This window comes from Kogia breviceps, chromosome 15, assembly GCF_026419965.1.
Source record: "Kogia breviceps isolate mKogBre1 chromosome 15, mKogBre1 haplotype 1, whole genome shotgun sequence".
NCBI lineage: Eukaryota > Metazoa > Chordata > Mammalia > Artiodactyla > Physeteridae > Kogia > Kogia breviceps.
Window position 1 is genome coordinate 51720823 of NC_081324.1, and position 14874 is coordinate 51735696.

At 42.0% G+C, this 14874-nt stretch overlaps 1 long non-coding RNA gene across 1 annotated transcript in view; it reads left to right on the plus strand.

The window, feature by feature from the left end:
• Nucleotides 1-916: 916 nt before the first annotated feature.
• Nucleotides 917-14874, plus strand: part of LOC136792707 (uncharacterized) — a 52213-nt gene continuing 38255 nt past the window's right edge. The window contains exon 1 of the long non-coding RNA XR_010836915.1: nt 917-982. This is a non-coding gene — a long non-coding RNA (uncharacterized lncRNA). The remainder of the gene's footprint in view (nt 983-14874) is intronic.

Here is a 14874-nt window from a genome sequence, read left to right on the forward strand (position 1 = left end):
GGATAGCAATAATCAAAAAGGCAGATAATAACAAGTGTTGACAAGGATGTGGAGAAACTGAAACCCTTGTAGTTTGCTAATGGTGATGAAAAATGGTGCAGTCAATTTGGAAAGCAGTCTGGCAGCTCCTCAAAAGATTAAATGTTGAATTACCAGCAATAATATACTTATACCCCCCAAGACAAATGAAAACATATGTGGATATTTTTCCATTGTAAAAAGGAATAAAAAATAAAAGGGAATAAAATGAAAAGGCACTAAGTGCTGATTCATGCATGCTACATCATGGATGAACCTTGAATACGTTATGCCCAGTGGGGGAAAAAATTGTTACAAAGACCACATATTGTATGATTTTATTTATGTGAATTATACAGATCAGGCAATTCCATAGAGACAGAAAGTAACTTACTGATTGCCTGGAGAGGGGAGATTTAGGGGGAGGGGGAGGGGGATTGATTGCCATTTGTTCTATCTTACGGGTAATGAAACATTCTGAAGTTGATTGTGGTGATGGTTGCACAACTCTGAATACACTAAAAATCATTGAATTGTACACTTTAACTGGATGACTTGGACACTGTGTGAATTATATCCCAATGAAGCTAGGTTAAAAAGGAACAATTTCGATCTTCAGTCATTCACGCTTACATTCTTTAAAAGGATTATCGTTTTTTAATATTTCCCACAGTGCTCAGGATACACAGCTAAGTGGTCAATAAATGCTAATCAATGGAATAGCCAAACTAGACTGACTGAATAGACAAAATGCTTTCAGATTTCTCCAGTACACACAAACTTAGACCATCTGATCTGATGAAGAACAGAACCCTTTCCTGGGTTGGATGAGAAGGGGAAGCACCCCAAACAGCCCGACAACCAAGCTATAAGCTGGCGTGCTCCTATCTGCGTGGCTGATAAGGACCATCTGATGCAATGAGGCCATTCTCTCCACAAAGTCACAATATTTATTTTAACACCAGTGAGTATTGAGTGTGTGTATATATCTATACAGTGATAAAACATTGCTCTAATATGTACACAGGGTCTGAACAAAATCAATTCATCAGGGTAATCATGCAGGCCTGTGTATGACAGAGGTTGTTTATACAGTGGGTTGATAGAGTACTATGATAGAAGCCATGGAAAAGCACCATCTAACGCTCATAATGCATGATATATATTTCACAATATGGGCATTATATAAATAATTAAGAGCATGGACTAGAGATAGCCCTGATATGAATAAGAGAGATAGTATGCAAGAATATCTGCTCCGATACTCTGCTCTTAATGGTAGGATAGAAATGCACAGCTTGGCCACACATATCACACATTTTAGGGACATTCTTTATCAAGCATCACCTCTTGTGATGACCGATTTTCCTACTCAATGACCACTATTTCTACAGATACAGTTTCAAAGCATTTTATTTGTAAGTTAAAAAAAAATGTTTCTACTGTCTATTTGCAGGAAGGTCCATGTGGAAAGAATTGCCCTGTGAAATAGCACAAGGAAAGGCAACTATTGGAACTGCTTAGATGCCAGCATTTTTCTCAGAAATGTCCTATTCAGGAAGCTTAATTGGCAAGATATTGACAAATCTATATGTAATTTATCTTTCCACCATTACTCAGTGCTTCCCCAAGCACCCTTGTCATCTACCTAGGGAAGAGCACTGTGCGATATTTAGCTCATGTCCCCAGGGAGCTCTCCTTTCCCTAATACATATGTATTAATTCCCATTAACCTCATTTAGAGTAAGGAACATGTGGTCATGAAGAGACCAGATGGTAGTGAGTGTCTGTTACAGCATATGAGTAACTCTTCCCATTATCATTCAGCCTTTGTTTACTCAATGAATTCACATCGTGAGTAACTCATTTTTGAGAACGGGTTCATTTTCCTCCAGGACTACTGGCAAAGACACGAACTCCCTCATACTCTTCCCTCGAGCTAGCAGTTACAATAGCTGCGAAAGACACTGAAAGAAAGAAACTCTCCAAATGAATGCAGACATTTGCAGACAGAAAGTGCACTGGAGGAGCACTTGTGAAAGTGCAGGTGCTAGCCGAAGCCCCATGAGTTTCTCTCGCAGAGAGGCGGGGCCCGTGAATCATGTCTGCCCCCTGTCAGTCAACACCCTGGAGACTGGGTATTCCCCAGCCCCACCCCTACCCACTTAGACCTTGCTGGAACCTGAAAGAAAACCAAATAGGTATTTATATATCTCTCTGGAGTCCTGTGATTCACCAATGGAATCGAGCCACTTCTCTCCTCAAGTCTCAGGCTTTGAAGAATAATGAAGAGGAGTCAGCTGACGGCCAACTCTGAGGCTGACACAGAGGGTTACAGGGACTGCGGACCTTGCCTTCTGAGTTTTCTTAAGTCCTCGGGAAACACAGTTCTAGGACTCTAGAATTTACCGTGAGAATATAGGGCCTGTATTCGAGAAAGGGTCAGAAGGGCTCTGTCCAAAATTTGAAGGAGCTTCCCATTCTCTAAGCGGTTTGCTCTTCAGTAAAATCATTGTGCCTTTGTTCTGTGAAAAGTCGTATCATAGTCCTTTGACAAGGAAAGAAACTCTAGTTTTCATTTAAACAATGAAGGCAAGAACTTTAAGGTATATTTTAAAGTGGTGTTAAGAAATCAAGAAGAAGGGAGCAACCAATTGTGTCAAATGATGCTGAGAGCTGAGGGAGATGAGGGTGGAAAAGTGTGAGGTTTGTGTGAATGATTTCTTCCACGCATTAGGTGAGAGGATTAGGATGAAACCCTGAGCAGTGACTTGATGGGTCCATTTAGGTTGGGGATTTCCAGGCTAGGACGATGGAAAGAGAAGGAAAAGGGATTCAAGAGAGTTTTAAGGGTGAATAATACAAATCAATCTAGAAAAAGAAGGGTGTGGGACCTGAGGGCCTAATGGCTAATGAGAAAATTAGGCTGTTAGTAAGTTGGCCTTCCATAGATGTATTTCATTTTCACAATAATCTCAAAAGGTAACTGGGGTTTAGAAAGATTAATTAACTCACCAAATCTCCATAGCTAACAAGAAGCAGATATGAGATTTAAATGTGCTTTGACTGACTTCACGTCTAGCACTTTAGCCAACACTCTACACTGTCCACAGACACTGTCCACGGACACTGTCCACAGACACTGTCAGTAACTTCCATCCTGTAACTCTGACCAGCTGCATCTGGCTGCAGCAAGGGAGATCCAGTCCTGGACGGGGCAGGACTGATCTTCTCAGAGACTCCGAGTCCCTCTGAGATGTCCCGATGCTACTGTGGGCTGGGATCCTCTCACTCAGAGTATGTTTGCAGAACATCAGGTAACAGGGTGATCTGTAAGGTCCACATCCTATATCAAGCTTTATTTTTATCTTTCAACATTATGTACCTTCAATCATTTTTAAACAATAATTTTAACAATAGTCCTAAAAACTATAAATGCCTATATGTGCTCTGAGTTTATAACCACATACTCAAAGTCCCACAATATATTCCAGATTCAAAAAACAAAACAACATCTCTTGAAGAAGTACTATATTTGCACTAAAAGTCTCCAACTTGCTTGATGAATGACAGTAAATTATCAAGTTATTCAACATCTTCATCTATGTGTGTGTTTTCCAGTTAACAATAATACAGTGGCTCAGCTGTTTAACCAATCTTAGATCATTTCAATGACAACATCGTGTTACTTTTCCATTGCTTTGGCTATTTAAAGTAAGATTTGCAGTGACTTTTTTGTGCAGTTACATACTTTATAGTCTTTGAGACCTGTCCAGGGCAAAGTGTTAGAGGAGAATCCTGCTTCTCTGTGTATTTGTAATGCATACGCTCATAGAATCTCAGACTTCGAACCAAATCAGAAATCCAGTTGGTGCCTTGCCTGGTGCTGGAAGCCTCGGTGCAAGATTCCCTGACCAGCAGCAATGCCCAGGTCCTTCTAGTCAGTTCTAGCAACTGCTGTGGAGGCCGTGCCATTTTTAACTGCTCTGATTACAGCTCCCAAGGAGGAAACAAGCCTCCAAGATGAAGAACATGTGGTCTCCCTAAGCCTGTGTCCCATGACGGGTCACTTCAGAAAGCAACTGCACATAAACCGTTAACTACAGATATGATGTTGTTTTCTCTGCTCGCAGCCCCCCTCTAAAATTTTTCTTGACTGAAAGCTAGGACCAGAAGGAGAGGGAGAGAATGCAGGAGGAGCTTTCTTGCTGGCCCTATCAGACCATGGATAGAATGTGTGTTCTGGAGGCCAATGTCGACAGGAACACTGGATTCTCCCTTGTTTGTACTTTATGTTTACTTACTGCACATTTTTCTGCCGTGGACTTTTTTATTATTCTAAATTGTGGGTGAGATAATAGTTGGTTTCTCAAAGTACAAAGGCTAAGCCTACTGATAAACTTCAGCCACTACCAGGGGATAAACGCCAACCAAACTGCCAAAACAATCGTGACCTCACTTCCTGCATGGTGTACTGTGTGCTTCACCAGAAACTCACCCAAAAACCCAGCAGGCAGGCGAGGCTCTGCCCTGGGCCAAAGTGGGAGATCAATGAGTCATCCAAGCAGTGCTTCGGCCAGGCCAATTTTTTTAAAGAAGAAATAACATGGGGAGAGTTCTTTGACTCCATTTCCCCTATTACTGCTTCTATCTCTGGAGACTGCTATCATCACAGCTTTGCTGCTACCAGTAAAACGTACTCGTGGGCTTTTTAAAAAGTCAGGGCCAAACATCAAACAAGGTAGACATTCGTTTCCTCCCCAGCTGATAGGATTTTCGGGTGTGTGTAGCATAGCATGGCCAGAAGAGCATACATTTAATTTGTAATACTGATTAGTGCTTTCTAAGTTGACTATTTAAGGCTTCTGGAAAGCATAGTTTAGGGAGCTTTTGAAGGTTTCAAAAGGAACGATACCATTTGTGTGGTTCTTGAAGTTCTAATGATCCTGACACAGATAAAACTGTCAGTGCCCAGTGGGGGGCTTTGAACAGCTTTGGGGAAGGGAAACCAATATTGTTTGAAGGGCTACTATGTGCCGAGCCCAAGTTGGCCCTAAAGATACAAAATTTGAAAATCCTTGACCTCTGTGCCTAGTCATTGCAAACACAGTGGAGGAATGTACAGGTACTAGGGAAGCACAGAAGAGGTACTGAGTCCCACCTCCACCTGGAAAAGGGGGTCAGAGAGGGCTTCGCAGGACAGGTATTGTAATTGAGTCTTGGAGGACAAGTAGGAATTAATGGATCAGGCCGTGGGATGGCAGAATACAAGGAAAATCGGAATTGAAGTTATAAAGCCTAGGTTTGAGATTTGATTCTCTCCTTGTTACTTATGTAACCTTCTGAGAGAAAATAACTTCAAGTTTCTAAAACAGTTTCCCTCTTAGAAAATGGAGATGATAATGCCCATCTTACAGTGTTGCTAAAAAGATAAATGAGACAAGATTTCTATTCCAGGGAGAGAAAACAGTATGTGCAGAGTCCTGAGCATGGAAGAAGCTGGTACAATCCTCAGAACTGAAAGTGTCCTAATCCCTACATCCTAAAACAGATCTGTTTCCATTTTTCCCATTTCTGAAATACAGAGATTCCTTACAATTACTGGGTATATTCGACGTGGCAGAGTTTGCTTTCTTCTGAAAATCTGTTATTGAACAGTATTGCCTCTTCAATGGGTGGGATGTTAGAATCAGAGAAATATCTAGTCCCTTTCTCTGCCTGGAGCAAGGAGGCAGAGACACAAGACCCTGGCAAGAGAAGAGGCTGTAAAAGGAAGTAGGGATCACGACCTTGGGGTCGGGCTGTTTAGGAAAAGCAGTACGACAGGATGGAAGCTGCACATGCAGAGAAGAAAGGCAGGCTGAAGTCTTGCCACTCTTACTGAGGCAAAAGCACACATGTGGTGCAAGTAACCAGAGTGAGAACACTGACAGGACCCCAGAGGCAGACAGCAAGTGGGCTGTTCCAGTGTGAGATTTCTCCTGTGGGGAAGTTCCAGGGAACTCAAGGAACAAGCACAGTCAAGAGGGTAAATGGCTGAAATGGAGTCCAGGTGAAAGCCATTGGAGTCCAAGAGGTCAAGAAAATGACTGGCTGGAGTGTTTGGACCAGGCTGTGAGTTGGGCTTTGAAGTTCTTCATCAGGAGGATGACAAGACTCACCGTGGAGAAGGTAGATGCCAAAGTCTTCACACACTTTCTTCTCCTGAATTTCCAACATGGGCAAAAGGTACGGCTTGTCTACCCAGTTATCCAAGCTGGGACCCTGAGCTGGGTCCTCAAATCCTCTCTCTCCTTCATGTCGCCATCTAAGTAAGCAAGGGGCCCCTTCACCAGGGCTATTTGTACACCAGCTTCAGACCTCTAGCAAAGGAGAGGCCGCACAGAGCACTGGTCATGCCCCTGCTCCACGGAGCAGGCAGATCTGGTGGAGTCTCGGCCCTTCCTTTTCTAGCTGTATCATCTTGGGCAAGTGACCCACCCACCAGGCTTCATTGTCCTCATTTGTAAGAGAGGATAGTAACGTATCTGCCTCAGAGGTTTGTTGTAGTGACTTATGAGACCATACACATAGCACAGTGTCTGGCACACAGTAAGTGCTCAATAAATGTTGGTTGTTGATATGGTAGTGTTGGTGGTGTTTTAGAATGCTAGAGCAGACATGGAAAACCCCAGAATTCTTCTTTGGCTGTAAGAGAGGAAGAATGCCTATCTTGGGTAAAAATGGAAGTGTATGAGGATTATCATACAGGATGTAATGTGGAGAATGGTGGAAACTGAAGGGTGAATGATCAGACAGAAGGGACCTTAGAGAATTCACAGTGGGTGGGGACTGATTCTCATCAGGACGAGAAACCAGACAGTGAGAAACAGAAAGGTGGCCGGCAGCGGCAGCAGGGTTGAACTCTTGCGCCTCTGGAGGAGGGTGTAGGAACGGAGAGGGCTACTACCCTACTGTCCAGCCTGAGCAGGCAGAGTGATTGGAGGGGAGGTGGCACCAGGATGGTCTTCTAGGCTGCCTCCAAGACCAGCTCTGATTGAGGAGTCCTGGGAAATCTGGAACACTAAACATTGACCCCAGCACGCAAGAAGTGTCATGGTTACCAGGGAGATGAATAGGCTTTGCAGACTGAGGTCACCAGGAATTCTCAGTGTCTAGAAACACTCACTTGGTTTTTGACATCCCAAATTTCAGCTCCATATTGTAAATTTCCCCATGTATTAACATTTCTGAAGTCAGAATGTGTCTTCTTGTGATTGTTTTCTTTCTCCCTAAAATGCTGTATATTAAATCCATGGTGCTACCATCGATGGCATCTTAATCTCAAGGAAACACAAACTATGTCATAATAGTATTAGTTAAATGAGATATGTAAGTTAAACTTCTATAACTTTGTGGTGTTTGATCTATAAGTCACACATACTCTGAGGGATATTTAGGAAAAATGAATATACTAACCAGAGATACTCAACACAGTTAATTACCTAGGGAAATTCATGATCAAATCAATTGATTGGGGGATTATGCACATTTAGGAAATTGGCTCATTGGAGGTGATGATAGCTGAGACCCCCACTGCCCAGCAAGCTACAGTGAATGTCTTCCTACTCCCAGCCCAGGGCTGCCTTTCCAGTAAGTCCTTCTGAATATCTGCAAGTTTAATGCACAAAAGCTTTCCTCATTCATCTTGAAGCCTTGACAAATGTGACTTTGCTTACTGGGGCTTCCAAAAAAAAGGTTAAATGAAATCTGAGTGGAATACAAATAGTTCTTCCTTTCAGGGATTTCATTCTCTGAGAGCTTGTGCCAGAAAATGAACTTCCTTCATGACCACTGGGGAGACCCCATCGGTGTTTGGTGTTCTAATGTCTGGAGACGTCCCCCAGGTTCCCCCTATCAATTCATGTGATTGCATATATATTTAATCAATTTCCACCATGTTCCTGGAAAGGCATTTAGCTGGCTGCCGACAGACTCCTCCTGCTCCCGTACATCCATGAAGTCAGTTGTCAAAGCCCTTGATTCAGCTGCCTGGGCTCGGTCATCCTCTCCCTGCGTTCTCTCCAGGGCAAGCCAAGCTTCCCATCATGTTTTAGCTCATTGTCCTGAGGAGAATTACTGCCTTCCAAAACTTACCTACATGAAATCACCCATCCCCTTTTCATGTATGGGTCAACCAAGCCAAATCTTCATTTAAAAATTTCATAAGGCTAGCATCATTCAGGAAAAAGAAGACTCTGGGTAGAAATGAATGAAAACACATGAATCATGGCTGACTCTGCAGAAGGGATTGTGGTGCTGCAGAGAGAAGCAACCCTACAGAGAAGGAAAATCAATTTTCATTAATGATTTTGAATGTGTCATTGACCTTGGGTTAGTTATTTATTCACATGAGGGTTTAGATTTATCTCACGGATATGCCAGATTATTTGAAAGGGTTTTAGTGCCTTTGACATACGCTCAAAGAATCTTCTTAACCCGTATTTCATTTCACATGCAAAACAGTGAAATGCATGTGTAAAGGCAGTACATTGGTCATTTTTTTCTAGTTTATTCATTAATTCAATCAACTGTTAATTAAAGAGGCTTACTATGTGCTAGATGCTGTTCTGGGTTCTAGGAATAAAGCTGTGAGCAGAACAGTTCATGGAGCTTAACATTCCAACAGTGGAAGAGACAGGTGACCAACTAATAAAAAATGAATATGATAGGAATACAATGGCACTTTATCTCTCTGCTGTACCCCCAAAAGCCATAGCTCCAGTCTAATCATGAGAAAAACATCAGACAAATTCCAATAAAGGGACATCCTACAAAATACTTGACCAGTACTCCTCAACGCTGTCAAGGTCATCAAAAACAAAATTTGAGAAACTGTGACAGCCAAAAGGAGGAGAAGTACACAGGGCAGCTAAGTGTAAGGTGGGATCCTGGATGGGATCCTGGAAGAGAAAAGGACACTGGGCAAAAACTAAGGAAATTTGAAGAAACTATGGACTTCTGTTAATTTTAAAAAATGAATATGGACATCATAATTTCAGAGAGTGATGAAAGTTTTAAGGAAAATTAAAAGGAGTGATGCCAAAGAGCAGTGGGTTTAGGGAGCACTACTTAGGGAAGACTCCCTGGGGAGGTGATATTGAGACGCCACTTGTAGGATGAGATGGCACCCATCTGCAAAGTAGTGAAGAGCATCTGAACAGGGAACAACGAGGTAGGAATGAGCTAGTATGTTCAAGAAACACGAGAAGGCTTGTGTGACCAGAACCTGGCAAGCAAGTGGGAGAATATTGCAAGATGAAATTGGAGAGGTTGACAAGTCATGCATGGTCTTCTAGGTTAAACTAAGGAATTTAAATGTTATTCAAGACCGTTGAAAGGCTTTAAGCAGGGGAGTGGCCTGATCTGATTTATCTTTGGAAAATATCACTCCAGCTGCTGTGGAACAGATGCTAAGAATAGATGGTATGAGTGGCTGCCAGGGGCTGGGGAGCAAAGGAAATGGGGAGTGACTGTGTAATGGGTATGGGGTTTGTTTGGGGGGATGATGATAATGTTCTAGAAGTCGATAGTGGTGATCGATTGCACAATTGGTAATATACTAAAAACCACTGAATTGTATACCTTAAAATGGTTAAAATGGTGAATTTTATGTCATGTGAATTTTATCTCACTTTGAAAAAGAATCGATTGCAGAAGTGGGGCGAGCATGAATGCAGGTGATTCAGCTATGAGGCTACTGCTGTCGAACAGGAAAGTAATGATTGGGGCTTGGATTAGAGTGACAGCAGCAGAGATGGGGAGAAGTGTTTGGATTCAGAACTATTTTGAGTAGGTAGGATTACTTTAGAGGTGATGGGAATGAAAGGGGTTATTGAGGGAAATCAAGGGTGATTAGGACCATAAGAGAGACACTTCTGACTTCTTCTAGTTTATATTAAGACATTCTAATGTGGATTTTATGTGCCGTGTATTAGTATACTTTTGGCTATAAATAATAGAAAACACCAGCTCGATCTCGGTTAAACAGTAGGAAATCTATTAATTCTCATAAGTCCAGTGGCAGTAAGAGCTTCATATTGGTACAATCAGCGGCTCAGCATGGAATCAACGACCCACGTTCTTAACATCCTTCCACTATGTCCCCTTCAATCTATAAGCTTTGCTCTCCTATGGGCTGTCCTCACGGTTTTAAGGTGGCAACAGCAGTTCCAGGTGTCAGATACAAACAGGACAATGACAAGGGGAAGAAAAGGCATCCTTTCTTATGTGTCTTTCTTAGGAGTAAAGAAAGTAGAAGATCCCCAATGACTTCTCAGCATGCTGCATGTCTGTGTATTTTATTTTATTTTATTTTTTGCCTCATGGAAAACAATTATGTGTTTGTTCAAGTGGAACTGAGAAACAGAGAGAAAAAAAGAGTAATTTGGGGGTGGGAGTAGAAGAAGGAAAGGTATAGAAATTAAAAAGAAGTGGCTTTCATTTGGACCTGTGTTGGGTTTGCTGTGGTACATGCATCTTTCCATGAACAAAAGGAGTCTGGGCTTACAGTCAAGGAAGAGACTCGTGTTTTTCTCTCACATCACCATGGTTGCCTTAAACTACCCAAGGTCCATCCCCTTTAGCTGGGGATGAGATTTAGTTTCCCCTGAAGTATGTGGCAATAGGAGATGGCCAGGGGTTCCATTAAGAAGGGTGTAGACATCAGAAAATAGATCTTGGGTCAACAACCAACAGTGTCTGCTCCATGGTGGGTGAGCAGAACATTTTTGTTTGTTTCAAAAGTTTATTCATTATAAATAGGGAGAGGTGTACAAAACACACAGCACATTCTTGTATCACTAGAACTATGTCTGATGAACTTCACTCTCCCTATTTATTTCTTAAAACTAGAGAAAATGCATTTGGAACAGTCCTGAACATTTGACAAAAACTTGAATTTCCTCAAAAGATTTAATAGGACCAGAGAAAAATGGGAAATCAAAAAATGATGGCTAGTAATAATAGTTACAGTCATTGACTGTTTCCTGTGTCTAACACTGCTGCATACTTAGCATGTATCATACCATTTAATTCCCAAGACACCTTATAATGAGGTCTTATTACTACATCTTCACTTTACAAGTGAGGAAATGAAGGTTTAGAAAGTGTAAGGCAACTTGCCAATGTCACACAGACAGTAGAATCAGGATTTGAACCCAGACAGTCTGGCTCCAAAGCCTGCATGCCTAATCTCTGAGCTTCCTACACAGCATCGTCAATCTAGACTTGAAAGTTTAAACATTAGAGCAATATTTCTAAATGAACAACCCTGTTTTGAAAACCAAGATGTCCTGCTCTCCTCAGAGAGACTTTGATTTCGATTACTTATCTTCATGTAGGTAATCAAGAGGCATCTTCTTTTCTTTTTCATATATAAAATGGCATTATGAAATTGACTTGTGTTTTCGAACTTTCCCCCTTCCCTGAAATTCTGATATGCTTTCTGTGGGGGACATGCCCTTCTGGAGTGTGAATCACTCCTCTGGAGCATTTGGGGGAGATATCCACAGATTGAGATTCCAAGGAAATTCTGGTCCTGATGGAATTCTGGTCCCTGTGACCTGTACTTGCTGTCCATATACCACTCAGGTAAGCTAGATCATTGCTCAACCCTTCACTTAACTTTAACTGAACTGTCTGGTCTTGGGGTCAAAGACCTCCTAGAACTGACTTTTAATTGTGCAAGAGAGGGCAAACCACTAATCCTCTCATTTCTTAAGTAGAGAAAACACATGATAGTTAACATCTCCAAAGGATAAGTGGAGCTAATAATAGTCAATTACAATTTGGAAATAAGCATTTTTATTTCTCAGAAGATCATCCTCAAGGGAGAGAAAATACATTTCTATTTCCTCCAAGAAGGCAGGTGAGGCTCAAAGTGTACTTGTGCTTGCTCCTTCTTTCTCTTTTTGCATAATTATTTCTTCAGGGCAGGGAGCATATTGCTAATAGTCAGCACTTGTGTAGAATTAAATCATAAATACAATAGATAAGACGTGCAGCATTAGACTGGGAGTCCCCCCCTCCCGCCCAGCTCATTACGTGGACTACAGGACTGACCCCTGCCTTGAGATCAGTGATTTATCTGTGTCCCAGTTAAAGATCATTCAGAATTGCCATCCAGGCTGCAAATGCTAAATGGGGCAATAAATATTAATATCATGGCTGCCACTTGGCCTGCACAGATGGAGACTTAGCACAGCCCACTCTCAGCACAGGCAGAGATGATGTCACTGCAGCCACACATCGGAAACCTGGTGTCATCATTTCTCCCCTTCAGGTCTGTGGATGACCGTCAGCTGTGTAAGGCTTTGAGTGGAGCCTGTGTGCTAATAAGAGAACTTGGCCAATTTTTAAAAAATTTTGCTGGTATGTGGAGATCAAGTTCTTGCTTCCGACAGTACTATACTACACATGATGTTATTGCCTTATTCTATCCCTTTCACTGTTACGTGTAAGTTGGCACCATGGAGGATTAAATGAGTTTATATATAACAGTGCTTCAAATACTACTTGGCACATTTATGCATGTAAGTACTATGGAAGTATTAGATGTTGCTCTTGTTGTTAAACCAAGGACCAGAAAGGCGATCTAACATCTCTGAGGGCTGTCTATCAGTGGAGGCTATTCATATTCTCTCTTGGATGTTGGCTGTTGTCAGGAGTCATCTATTACTTCCTTCAAGTCTCTCCTGAGATAAGCAGTGGCGTAATGGGAGCTTTGGGAGAATGATATTTACCAAGCTTTGGCTACTTGAGGGAAAATTTTGCTGTAATATTCCCCCTTTCCCTTCTGAGGAAAGGCAGCCCTGCTGTTTACTTCCTTGGTCTGTCTCTCATATTGGCAGGGAATCATGGGAATTTCCGCAGTTGGCTTTGTGGAAATGTTCCAGCTTTAATGTTTGTCAAACTAACCCCATAGGATGAAGACTGCTAGACTCTGCATAGTAGCATGAGCTATAGAGACACCTCAGCTGGTATGAGTCCAGACTCCTTGGCCACATTTGTGACCTCGGGCATATTGCTTAACCTCTTCTAGCCTCAGATTTATTGTCCATTTAGCCATAGGAAATGGAGAGAATAAAAATTTAGAGGATTGGGGTGAGATTTAAGAATAATGTGTGTGATACACATAGGGCACTGACTTGGCAAATCATTTGGTGCTCAATAAATGGTACGTATTGTTTTTGCATAAACTTTGCAGTGTTTATACCAGGGAACAGTGCTTCTGTTGGGTTTCTAAAAGCTCTGCATTCAAAATTATACACACACACAAACACACATGCATACAGTATCACAACTAGGTTAAAATATGCACAGGAAAAAAGTTTTTTAAAAAATCAAGATGTTAGTAGTCACTGTTTGGGGGTGAATTACTTGTACAATGAAAGGATAAAACAAACTGTATAAGAAATGACTGCAAGTCATATTCATTTTAATCACTCTACTGATACTTTTTTTTTTTTTTTTTTCGATACGCGGGCCTCTCACTGTTGTGGCCTCTCCCGTTGCGGAGCACAGGCTCCGGACGCGCAGGCTCAGTGGCCATGGCTCACGGGCTTAGCCGCTCCGCGGTATGTGGGATCTTCCCGGACCGAGGCACGAAACTGGGGCATGCACCGGACTGGGGCATGCACCCGTGTGCATCGGCAGGCGGACTCTCAACCACTGCGCCACCAGGGAAGCCCACCCTAGTGATTCTTGATGAGTATATTCTGCTTACGTTCCCCTCTTCTTACCAGATGTGAGCATGATTAGGACCCTGTGTGAAGTATTTTATACCTTTGCCTTTTTTAAAAAATTAATTTATTTAATTTATTTATTTTTGACTGTATTGGGTCTCTGTTGTTGCGCACGGCCTTTCTCTAGTTGTGGCGAGTGTGGGCTACTCTTCATTGCGGTGCGCGGGGCTTCTCATTGCAGTGTTTTCTCTTGTTGTAGAGCACCGGCTCTAGGCGTGCAGGCTTCAGTAGTTGTGGCACGTGGGCTCAGTGGTTGTGGCTTGCGGGCTCTAGAGCGCAGGCTCAGTAGTTGTGGCGCATGGGCTTAGTTGCTCCGTGGTGTGTGGCATCTTCCCTGACCAGGGCTCGAACCTGTGTCCCCTGCATTGGCAGGCAGATTCTTAACCACTGCGCCACCAGGGAAACCCTACCTTTGCTTTTAATATCTTTATATTCATATATATTTGCCTAAAGAAAATATATAGTATTGTTTTATGTGTTAGCTTTAAAAATGGTATTCTCCCATATGTGTCTTCTGTAATTGGCTTTTTCATACAACACTATGTTTTTGAAATCTCATCATGCTGCTACATATGAATGTAATAATTCCTTTTAACTGCTTTATTTCATTATATGACTTTACCATATTTACTTATTATTCCACTTTTGATGGACATTTAGTCCGTCCACATTTTTCCCTCATCCAAGCAATACTGCAGTGAATCCTTGTATGTCTCTCTCCTTTGCACATGGGTGTTTCTTTAGAGGAAACACCTAGAATCTCTTGGAAGATTGTGCATATATTTAGCCATCATAGATGCTATCAGCTACCCTTCAGAATGACTGTCCCTCTTCTCTAGCCCTCTACCAAAAGTTAATTTTATCAAATTTTAAAGTGTTTTCCAATCTGATCAAAAAATTGCACCCCATAGGGGTTTCTTTCCTTTTTCTTTTGGAGTAATTGTAGATTCGCAGCAAGTTGCAAAGATAGTTCAGAGAGGTTTGTGTACCCTTTACCCAGTATCTCCCAATGTACAGTACCATATCAGACCTAGAAATTGACATTGATATAAAGTGTGTATAGTCTGTGTCA